This window comes from Tenebrio molitor, chromosome 3 (genome assembly GCF_963966145.1).
Source record: "Tenebrio molitor chromosome 3, icTenMoli1.1, whole genome shotgun sequence".
NCBI classification, from domain to species: domain Eukaryota; kingdom Metazoa; phylum Arthropoda; class Insecta; order Coleoptera; family Tenebrionidae; genus Tenebrio; species Tenebrio molitor.
In genome coordinates, this window is record NC_091048.1 from 15994172 (window position 1) to 16006917 (window position 12746).

Consider the following 12746-nt stretch of genomic DNA (forward strand, 5'->3'; position numbering starts at 1 on the left):
CGCCAAAATATGGGCAGGGAAAAATAAAAATCGACCTGTTTCGGGATTTTTTACAAAAATCACGTATGGCCAAGTTATGAATTTTATTCCAGTTAAAATTTCCATACTGTATTCCAGAGGACTGCATGTCACTCGCAGCGTCCTTGGTAGATGGCGCAAGCGTCGTTTTCCCGTCAGCGCACAGTTCTTATCACTTTTCTCTTTGTCGTCCAAATCAGGTTTCCGCAAACGCGTTAGACGAAGAAGGCAATATTCAGAAATCTACGTGCGGTCATTGTAACCATTGATCTATCTTAATTATACCGCACGTCATAAAGTGGCTTTTTATCAAAACTGTGAAATTGGTCGATCTTCTGTTTCAGTTGGAAAACTGTGAAGATAATTAATCAGGAAAATGTTTCAGAATTTATCTTGTGTATCTAGTTCAGACAGAATCGCAAGTGTATTTAGTTGACTGAGTGGCGGACCAAAGATAAAGTACAGGTAAATTCACCTTGGATAAGTATTATCAAAAGTTTTACGTGTGAATTTGATGAACTTGTTAAGTGACGAGTGCGCCTCTCTGGATAAACTGCAACTTTCATAAATCACCATGACATAATTGAAATAATTGCGATATAGGTAAGTAAGTGAAATTCAGGTGTTATGTTTAACACGTCGCCCCTTTTAACACTGGACGATTCATGACACGTGTGTTAGATTATTTGAAAAATTCCCGACAGGTCCCAGTAGGTGTTCGAGCGGCAATTATTATTATCAAAGCAAGGCCACCTAAGATACAACCAGATTTTTGAGGCAATCACGACTTTTACCTTGCGCGACGTAATCATCTCTATGACATTTAATAATCCTTAAAGTGGTTTCATTAAATTGTTGTGGAACAAAATAATAAACTCGACAATTGAAACACTAAATTTGCCTCCATTAAAGCGTTATACATTTATTGACCCCAGCCACCGTGATTATGACAGTCGTCCCGGGCCGCAGATTTTTCTAGGCGAGTTTTCTTCTTATTAGAATGAATTGGATTTGGGCAGGTCGCCTCCTAGTTGTTTCGATGTCCGTGTTATTGATCTGATTCTGTCCTCCTCGCACATATGGCATAGTTGAGGGGTGTTTCTGTCTTCTAGACCCCACGTGGCTTTCATAACGTCATGCTGACAGTTTTTTTGACGCGAAAACTGTGTGTTCTATTAGTTGTTGCGGCGCTGGGGGGTTGTACTCGCACAAGTCGGCTTATTAACAAGTTACATTTTCCAGCCGCTGACATTGATGGTGGCGGCTGACGAAACGTGGTAATCATTGCGAATTTACAAATTTTATTAATTGGCGTCGTAATTATCAAAGAATTGTAGAAATTGGATCTCATTATGTGTGTCAAAAGTGCTGATTTATTGCCATGACGTCACGTTGTAATGAAATATGAGGTTATGATCAAAACAGTAAACAATAACGTAATTTAATTTAAGAGAAAACACCATTTAATAGATGTATGTTGCCTAGCGTTATTTCATGATTTCACATTATGTATTTGTTTAATTCAGATTTGATTTGGATAATTATCCATACAATTTTTAATTTTTTTAATTAACATTCCTTCAACAGTTACATAATAGACTGTAGGATAATTATGAAATGTATATTATGTGACAAATTGAGGGTTATTGATAAAGTGTCAGTATTTATTTTTCTATTTTATGTAACTTTGTAGATAATGACAGTTACTATTTGATAAGACAGTAAAATTAAATAAAAGTTTGATAAGTATGTATTGGAAAATAAATTTGGATTGAACGGCTTAGTCAAACTAAAATAAGTCAGCATCAGCAATTCTAGAAATTCTAGAAATGATAAAAATTAGATTTTGATTACAAAAAGTCTTGTAGGGTGGATACTCAATGTAGACGTAAGATCTCTGTACCACAATAGTAAAGAAACATTTCATAAAAATTTCAGTATGAATCCACTTAAAAGAAAAAAAAAAAAATAAATAACACAACTGGAGGAATAAAAAATTCAAATATTTTTATTTCCCACATTAGTTACTGCTGAGGCATTTGATGTACCTAACTGTTGAAATGTCTGGATGGTTTTACCATTTTTTTATTTTTTTTTAACTACCTACTAATTTACCTCCATCATGCATCATTGTCCAAAAAATGAATACCACGATATGTAATGATTTTTTAGTTTTGAGTATTTTTGAGAAGCAGTAAACACTAGGAACTGAAACTCGCTAATAAAAATTGCTCCACGTTTGAAATTGACATTGTGCATAGCAACCATGGAAATGCAGCTCTTGTGAGTCACAGTCCACGTCGTTTCAGTTTACGCTTTATCTTGATCGCATTGCGAATTTGGAATATCAATTTAGCGTTTTCAATAAAATCTGGAAAATTAGAAAAGGCATGTATTTTTTAAGTGTCTATGTATATATAACTTTTTTTTTTGTTCGACACTGTCAGAATTTGAGAAATTTCTCCTGTGTGAGCGGATTTTGATAAATGTCACAACTTGTCAAAACGAAACGTCAAGCTAATTTTAAAGATTTCAAGCGATTTGGAGCCTTTGAGGGGCTCGTCGAACAAAAAAACGTTGTGTTCAACTCGTTCTTGTGTAAATTGGGTCTTTTTTGGCACTCGTGGGCCTTTAAAAAGCTCGTTTCACTCGCGTTTTAAACTGGCCCACTCATGCCAAAAAAAGCTCAATTTACACACGAACTCCTTAAATAAACTACTATTGTGGAAGTGTTTTTATTTTGAAAAACAACTCTTTAAAAAAATCGGATTAAGGATAATAACAATTAATACGCTGGCCACAGTACTACATTTGAAGGCACTATCATCATTAATCGACCAGCGAAATTAAACAGTCGGGCGCGGTCAGTGTTTGGATGGGTGACCGCCACGAGAAAACACACCGTTTTGTAACTTTGTGTTTCGCAGCTTCATTACTAACTTGATTTCAGTCTGTAATTCATAATGTCTTATCAATAAACTTCGACCTGGATGTCGTGTAAAAACCAAAAAGTAGGCATACTCGTATAGTAAAATAAGTGATATGTATAAAAAAAATGTGTTTACAAAAAAATTATAATTCTTTAATAATATAATTATCTACTGATAATTATCAGTACCTGCTTGATAAAAATCGCTTTTGACCAGATGACAGAGTAGCAGGACGTTTTAACCGCGATAAACATTTTTGATTGGATCAAAGCAAGCGCTCTGATTGGCTGAACACGCACGTTTGATGTATATGGGAATTAATCGCAGATAAATGATATATGTATTTACTCGTAGCTCTTGGTGCTGCAGAAAATATTATACCAGTGTGAATGTTATTGGGCGTTTTGACAAACGACTGAGAAAAAAATGTAACCATGACAACTACATACGGTAGTTGCTGCCATTTTCATTTTCACTTTCTGAGAGTTTTTTCTTTAACTAAAAGCTGCAGAACAGTTTTTGATACAAAATCGGGGTGTATGTTATGCTGCGCTATGCAGCAAAAACGCCTGTCCGTCCTTTTTGATACACCCGATATAGAACCATTGTTTTTTAGCAAAGGGAGTGGTCTTTTTTTCGAGTATCCGTTAATGTATAAACTTCAGTAGTGATTGTTGTGGTCGTCACAAAGTGTTTTGCAAACTAGATATTTTACACAAAATTTCATCAATTTAATAAGTTTTCGCTTCAGGAAGAACCTCTCCAGTAAGACTACTTATTTAAAATTCTAGACAGAAGTACATATAGCAGAGTTAGCTTTATGTTTAATTTTCCAAAAATACATATGCATTCTTTTGGCCAATTAAATTGTACAGCTTTCGGGTGGGTGCTGGTTTTAGTCACTTTTCGTCGTTATTCGGTGACCTTTTTTGACGACATATAACTTTCGGCACAAATTTCTTTTGTCTACTTAGAGATGACTCATTAAATGTCTTCTTCCAGAAGTGGTTTTCTGTAGGTGAACGATGTTTCAGAGTACCGATTCAGTATTCTATCTACCATGCTTGCAACTATTTTAGTTTTTTTTTTTGTAATAAAATATCTGGGTTGTTGTAGATTTCCAGCAACTTGTCAATACTTTTCTATGGCTTTGTTCTTCACTCATATATGAAAACTGACAAATAGATTTCTCGGATATTAATACTTCCTTATAACGAGGATTCAATGATTCAAAGAGCAAAGAGATGTGTGGTGGTTAAGCAGATCGTGGTTTTCTCTCTCTTTTGAACGGTCTATGTTTTTACAAATTCAATTTTATCGCTGAATTTCACGGATTACAGTGGAAACAACCCTTACGAGTAAAGCTCTCTATCAGTACCGAAAATGTACACGAGAAAACACCAATTTTTTGTCCGTAAATAACATCTTTAATTTTCAATTCTAAAGGGAGATCGATATTTCTACAGGATGATAAAGTTATTTTCTATGTCGGAACGGGTCAATTATTTCTAAATTTTGATCCAAATATGTACCTTAAAAAGCACAATAATTGAACAACTCCTCTGTTATACTGTACTCTGTCCATGTAGTCCAAAAAATCGTTGTCAAATTTTTTTCTGCTGAGTTGGGTGCACGAAGTTTTAGACGAGTGATGAACCCTCATGTCTCTACTTCATAATTTGCCAAGTTTCATTCATCGTAAGAAATCTTTGAAGAAATCCTTCGGTATCCATCATCGTTACTGATGATGATGACTAGTGATGACTAAATTTACCTCAGAATTTGTGGAATGCGCGTGCCATCTTTTTTAAGCCCAATTCGTTGTCCAATATTTTTTTTTTTGCATTAGCTACAGAGTTTTATTTTAATTTGTCTATCGTGGAGAACCATATCGTTTATATATCAAATCAATGTTTTCTTGTATTACATCAGTCTGACGTGGATATTCACAAGATTCTCTGTCTGGTTTAGAATCCCTAGCCCTTCCAATACTTCACTCAAATCCTTACCCATTACTTGTGGTAACGACTTCTTTTTAGAGATTGTTTAGTTTTCATCTTTAAAAATTATTAATTTTATTGTAATTGATCCCGTAACTTCAAACGGAAAAGGGCAGAAACTATATGCACATGTAGATATTATTGCCAATACATGATTGATAATTTGATAAACGAATAGTTGAGTTTTCCATTTATCGTCCAACGGAAGAACAGAACCCTCTTTATAAACATTTTTTTTTTCGGTGTGATTTGTGAACAATTCAAATATTATTTGTCATAATTTTTGTTTTTGTTATTTTTTTATACAGGTGTCCCCAAAAAAGATGACGAGTCCATAACTCCCTTATTTATCGGAGAATTTTAATTATTTGTGCACGAAATTAAATGGTTGTGAATAGGGTACAAAAGGGCCTAATAAATTTACGTATATCCCCAAGGCCTTCAAGGCTAAACGTCAAAATATTTTTTTTTTAATTACGAACATAATTTTTTTGGTAATTTTGATAGAGATTTTTATGCTGAAAACGACAATGTATCACAAGTGTACACTTACATACCAAAAATACAAAAAAAAAAAAAATCAAAAAAACGCTATTATCTTCTATGCTCAAACTGCGCCATGGCCAACTTCATCTAGCTTCCGCTGCGCTCCATACGGCCGTCCCAATAAGGGTCTAAAGTTGATTCAGCTAACCTAAAAAAATCGTTTGGTAATTAGCCCCATCTGTTGCGAAATTTTTAACATAAATCTTTATGAGTTGATGGGGAAACCGTGTTTTTTTGTCAGTTTGGCGGAAAAATGTGAACCGGACTTGATACTACCCTTTTGACTGTTAGAGAAAATTCGAAATTTATCTAAACCAATTATTATTTTTAATTGCAGTAACACCATATGCGCAGCTTCTGTTGCTTTCATAGCAGGGTATATTGTAAAAAAATTAAGTGAAATATTTCAGTGCGACAGTTGTCTCTCTCCTATATTGTCTTTTCAACCCCTGGTCCTCTTTTACGTTCAATTAATCTTCAAAATCGTGGCGGTTTGACTTATCCAAATTATCAGTTTGTAAGTTTTTTTAAAGAATTGGCAGATATTGCCACCACAGAAATTTTATCATATTTGGCCCAAGAAAATATTTGCAAACAACTCGTAACAATTTTACTTCCACATTTTATTCGTAATTCCCTCTTTATCTGTAACACACATAAAGACAAAATTTGTAAAGTTATTATAGAATTATTGATGAAACCACTTTTAAATAATAGTTGTTCACAAAAAACTGATTCCATAAAAAGAAAATAAATTGCTAATCAACCCATAAGTAGAAAGGTTTGAAAATTATAATACTACGTATCTACCAAAGAGGTACCTACATATACCTACCTACCTATCCACCCATTTAGGTACGTTCTTTAGTTATAACTCCTTTATGCTGTTTAAAATTAAGTTACTTTCGAGTTTTGTTCCTTTTCCATTGTTTGATTGTAAATCATGTACATATTAAATATAGTTATATATTTTCCAGTTTTACAAAACTATTACATATAATATTTTCGTTTGGTTTTCATATCTTTTTGAAACTTCATGACACTTTTGAAAAGATACGTCAATCATTGTTAGATATTAACATTTTTCTCCGCTAGTTGGGGCTAGTTACCAAACTATTTTTTGAGGTTAGTAGAATCAATTTCAACAATGAAAATTGGCATAACGTTACGGCCGTCTGGAGTGCAGCGGAAGCTAGATGAAGTTGGCCATGACTGCGCTAAACATTGGCGGCATCTCTGCGCAATCCCATATGTTATTATTTGTCATTTGTTTTTCCAGCTAACTTAATTTGGTTATTACATTGTAACGCAATGCATTTTGATAAATACAGCGTGATCAACAATGACGGAGTCTGTTGACAATGAAACAATTGAAAAGTGCTGGTGTTTTTTGTCTTGTAATTGGCACCGACCAGATTTTTTAACTTGAGACGACATTAAAAGCATTTTTGGTTATGCCGGTTATGTTTATGCTATTACAAAAATGAACCTTTGGTGGTAAATTTCAAATTTGCAAAATTTCATTGTTACCAACACACAGATTCAGTCATTCTTGATCACATCGTAGCTTCTCGTTTGGTGCTCGTTACTTGTTTCAAAAGTTAGTGTAATTTTTTTATGTGAGGTTATATCGTGCGTTCATTTAAATTTTTCCTCAAAGTAGGTGTTGAAGACTCGATTGTGAACGTACTAACGGATAAAGGATAACAGATCAACTGTATAAACAGCTTACGCTCCAACGCCAACTTTAAAGATAAATTTAAATGAACGTACGATACTTGTTGTTTTCAGAATAAAAATCTCTTTCAGAAATACTAAAAAAAGTATGTCCGCATTTGAAAAAATGTTTTTGTCAGCTTAACCTTAATCCTTTGGGGGCTTTACATGAATTTAGTACGCCATTTTGTAGCCTATTCACAAACATTTAATTTGACGTATAGATAATTAAAATCCTTCGATAAATAAGGGAGCCATGGACTCGTCTTTTTTTTTGGGAGACCTGTATAAAATGTATACGTTATAGAATCAAGCTAGGTGTAAAGTAGTCACATTTTGTAACTGATCAAATGTTTCAAATACGATAAAATAAAAAATTTGCAAAAGAACATTTTTTTATTGCGTAAAATTGCAGATATTGTCAGATAATAATCGTAACACGCTGATGTCTTTGTTCGTCGATGTGAATAGAAAAAATCTACTTATTCAGCAGATACTTGCACAAATCTAGCTTTTTCACATTTTTAACGCTGTTGTTTTATTCAAAACCACTTTATTGACATTCGGAAATGAACGTTTTAATAGCTATTTATATTTATGTAACCAGTTAGAAAATGCTTTATTTTGTGTAACGAGTGGGATATTTGCGGGACGAGCATTGCATTTCCTAACGTGTTACATACAATATTTTTTCTAATTTTGATAAAAAAAAGTTTCTTCAAACGTTAAACGAAGCAATGAATTAAATTAATAATTGTGTTAAAATATCAACTACGTAAGTAGGCACGCTTATTTTGCTTAAAAACAAAACAATGTGACAGTGTCAATTTGTATACATATAAGTTTATTCGGAAACGTAATAATGCTCTTCCTTTGCATCTCAAAAACATGGACTTTAAATCCTTCAAACAACATTTAAAGCAATTGCTAACTGAAAATGTATTCTATTCTTTCGAAGAGTTTTATTCATTCACAAAGTCCTTATAGATTTTTTGTATAAATTTTACTTATATCTCTTTATTTTATTGTTGTTTTTTTTTCGGTATTTGTAGACAATGTGTAAAATTGTATGATTTATAACACGCAAATACATTATCATTATCATTATTGTAATACGCACATTCCGAACCTTACAGGAAGGCGGAAAGTTAACCATTCCTTTTTGTCTTTACTTCCCTCTCTTGGTCAGTAATAGGCCACTTTCCGCCCTATTATAAGGTTTTTCCAATGGCGTACTTACTGAAAGTCGAAAAACAGTAGAAATGAAACTGCATCAAATTAATTGTTTATTTGCTAAAAATGTAATGATTCCGAATAAAATATGTAGTATATAAACCTCGGTGGGAATGTGTTTCATTCCTGTCTCGAGCATTAGTTCACCTCGGCTACGCCTTGGTAAACTATCTTAGCTCTCGACAGGAATGAAACACTTCCCACCTCGGTATGTAATCTACTATTCCAATTTGTTTTGTGCATGTTTTACTGGAAACATCCAAAATGTCTTCAGAATGAGATGATATACCAAGTGATATAGAAGAGACTGCACGAAGTGGGATATCGTCCGTGATCCCGAACAAGTCGAGAGCCAAATATGATTTGGCTTACGAGAAATTTCAAAAATGGTGTGAAGGAAAAAATGTAAAGAGTATCAACGAAAAAAATTTACTGGCTTATTTCGAGGGAAAGAAGATTCTAAAAGCTTCCACACTGTGGACTCTTCATTCCATGCTGCGAAGTAAACCATCTCTAAAGAGGAATGAATATTGATGTTAAGAAATATGTACTATGGCGGCCAAAAAATTTTGGCCGTCACTTTCTTGACATTCAAGTAAAGTGTAAATAAACCTTAAGGAATCGTAACCCCACTTTCGATTCTTGTCATTTTGACAATCAATTTAAACTGTTTGAAGCTCAGATATTCCAAAAATCCGACATGAATATTTTTTTTTTTAATAAACAAAATTAGAGCAATAGATAACCTGAGGTAAACGTTCTGTGTAGTAGGAATGACAAAATAATTTTGAGTTTTGAAATTTACCACCCAAAAAATAACGTTCATAATCAAGACGGTAATCATGATGACAATAAAGTACGGATTACAATTTTTTTTTTAATTGACAGACAATGACGGCCAAAATTTTTTGGCCGGCATAGTACTATGGCGGACAATAAATTTAGGCCGGCCTGTTATTGAGTTGACATCAAAATGTGAAGCTGGCATTTTGTTCAACTAACCCCATTTTCGATTTTTGTCATTCTTGTCATCGTGACAGCGATAATCAAAATTAAAATTGGGAAAAGAAGCGTGCACCAGAGAGAAGTGCTACTACAAATCAGTTATGCTAGTGCGTCATGATCTGTAAGTTACGAAAAAGGCGAAGGAAACGCCAAACAGCTTGAAAACCTTCAGTTTGACAAACTGACACATCAGTCATAATGACAATAAATGGTCGCTTGCATTGACTTTTTTGAAATGTCAGAAATTTGCCGGCCTAAATTTATTGTCCGCCATAGTACATATACTAATTTGGTGGGATTTTTAAAGCGGCTGTCAGACGGTTACTAACACTTCCCTTTCATCTTTAGGAGTTACCATAAGTAATGGTATGAGTTGCTGCGTTATAAATGTCTACAAAAGTGTATGAAGCACTAAAATGTCCTCTTAATTTTGTGCTGTTTTTTCGTAAATGGTTAAAAGATTTTACTTTTCCTGACCAGTTAGGAAAAGTGTGACGTTTCCAAACGTCAATTAATTTTGAAAAGCCACTTTATATGTCAAAATTAGAAAAAAAAATTGCATCTTTTTGCATTTAGTGTATCTGAGAATTTTAGGTTATTTTAATCTAGATTTGTATATTCAATAACAAAATTCAATATAAACAACAACTTTCATTAATCACGATTTTTTCTGTTCAAGATGCCCTCTTTTGCTTAAATCCAAATTATTTTGGGAGAATAGAATTACCAAAAATGATTTAGGATTGAAGGAATATTTAATTGTAAATATTTATAGGTTACAATAAATAGAGAAAAAGTGGAGTGGAGATGTCTTGGAATGGCATTAGGGAATTTTCTATAAAATGCAATGTTTTTTTTTATATCGTCGTTTTCCATGACATCCGTGCTGTTATTATGACAGTATGTTGGCATTACTTGCTGTTTCAGTTTAGAAATTTTGAATTTCCTAATTTGGCAATTTACCTTGACACGACAAATTGACAAATTCAAATTATTATCTATAATTTCCGACAAATCAAAAAAAATATGTAGTCTGTTTCGGATTCCCAAGATGACTTAGTTTAACCATGTTTTGCACTACCTATTTTGAAGATTGAGTTTTACATATTGTTTGTTGTTGATGTTTCACGAAATACAAATTTTATTTTACCATAACCTCAATTTCTTATTTGACATTTTTTTAACTAGGATTTGCTTATATTCTGAAGACTGGTTATGAATTTTTGTGTACAATCTGCTACAACATATTAAAAATGACACTGACAGCACGGATGTCGTTGAAAACGACTATATATACAGGGCATGGAGGTAGTATTAAGTTAGTTAAGTAAGTTTTTCTAACACTAATATCTTATACTGTTTCCATGGTGCATTTGAGCTCACACCTTATGTTTCCCATAAAATTCGCTTGTCTCTATAAGACACGTCGTCAATAGCAACGTATCTTATAGAGTCATAAAATACGCTCACACACATCATTCAAGTAATATTTTATTCATCATTTTTACAGTAATTATCACAAAAGTGAAAAGTACAATTATTGAATTGGAATTGCCATATTTGCTTCGTGCTCTTGTTCATAACATCTTCTTCTTTAACTTCTGCTGTTTCATCCAATGCAAGTGCCCGGCCATCGAAAATGGCAATCTTTACATTTTCTTCAAATGATTCTTGCCGTAGTGTGAATTAACTTTTAATGAAGTTCTACACGCTTACCCCATATCAAGAAAAGCCAAAATGACATCTTCCGTTACCTCCGTGATGCTTTTTTTTAGTGTTCCGGCCTTGAAACGAAACATACACCTTTTCGTATGCACTTTTAGACTTCATTTGTAACAAATTGCCCCTTTTTTCTTATTTCTTCTGGAACGTTTTGGCACATTTCAACGATGAAAATTGTTTTTTTCCAAATTTGTTGATATTATTACCATAGTACCCACGGCAACCTCCGCATTTTGTGTATTGTGACGCGCCTCGAATAATTTCTGAATTTATTAAAATTTTTAATAAGATGTTAGTGTTAGAAAAAATCTTGAAGACAACGCGTGTTTTATAGTTTAAAAATCTCGATCTATTAAATCCTCGCTCCCTGCGGTCGCTCTGATTTAAACTACGATCTCGATTTTTAAATCGTCTATAAAACCCTTGTTGTCTTAATAGCTATAATACTACAGTTAATTTCAAAATTATAGAGTACACCTAATTTTCTACAGTGTGAAATGCACTTATATTTTTTGTCAATGATCAATGTCAATTTTGACAAACAAAATGCCTGATCTAACCGAAAACGCGAAAGTGCTCATTCTTTCCAAATTAGAAGAAGGGTGGTCGATCCGAAGGGTAGCCCACTATTATAACATCGCGAAGAGCACCGTGCAGAGGATAAAACAGACACTGTTATGGTGTTCTAAAATATCAGCGACATTTTATGTTGTCAAACTTACCTAACCTATATAAAAAATATGAGACTCAAATTTCAAAAAGGCATCTTTACATGTGGAAAAAACTGTAATAAATCGACTTCTTGATTTTTGAGGTGTACTCGATAATTTTGAAATTAACTGTACCTCCATGATACAGGGTTATTCACGTAAGATGACGAGCCTGACCAGGTAAAAATGCAACCCAAAATACAATTTATAAAGCTATCTCGATCCCTATTACATTATCATAATGCACATAAAACATACAGTCTATTTTTTAATCAAAGAACCACAACACCGCAATTTACACCCAAAATAGAGCTGACAACATTGTACACTTTTGACATAGGGTGAAAAATCTCATCATATAAAAATTGAGGTTATTATGTTAATAAAGTTAATAACAACTAATAACAACTAATTTGAGAGTTTAATAAATGTCTTACTTTGCGAGGCATTTTTTATAACACGTTCAAATTTTAATTGCGAGTTTGCGTACTTTCAAGGACATTAAAAATGACAGACGTTGACTGGAATGGCCAATAGATATCATTAAATTCCCTAAATTTAGTAAAATTTTATATTTGCAAACCTAAATCAACAGGTCGATCGCAATTTCGGATAAGCAACATGACCTCTGGCGGTGGAAAGTCGAATCACCGAAAATTATCGCTGAATACGTAGCTAATGGCAAAAATAACATGATGAACGGTGTAGGGGCCACAGGTACGGGGGTTAGTGACAAAAAGTGATGTTACAATGGGCAAAAAGAAAGTAGATAAAACCAAGTGTTGTGTCCATGGTTGTCACACACGCAGAGCGAAAGACAGAGAGACCAGCTTTCATTACTTTCCACGCTAAAATAGTTGTAAAGT

At 33.5% G+C, this 12746-nt stretch overlaps 1 protein-coding gene across 2 annotated transcripts in view; it reads left to right on the top strand.

Annotated features, from left to right (window-relative positions):
• The first annotated feature begins 421 nt into the window (after positions 1-421).
• Positions 422-12746, top strand: part of numb (NUMB endocytic adaptor protein) — a 41797-nt gene continuing 29472 nt past the window's right edge. The window contains exon 1 of one of the 2 annotated variants that reach the window (XM_069042750.1): positions 422-621. The gene's annotated coding sequence lies outside the window, so the exon portion shown is untranslated. The remainder of the gene's footprint in view (positions 622-12746) is intronic. The other variant, XM_069042751.1, reaches the window with a different exon arrangement.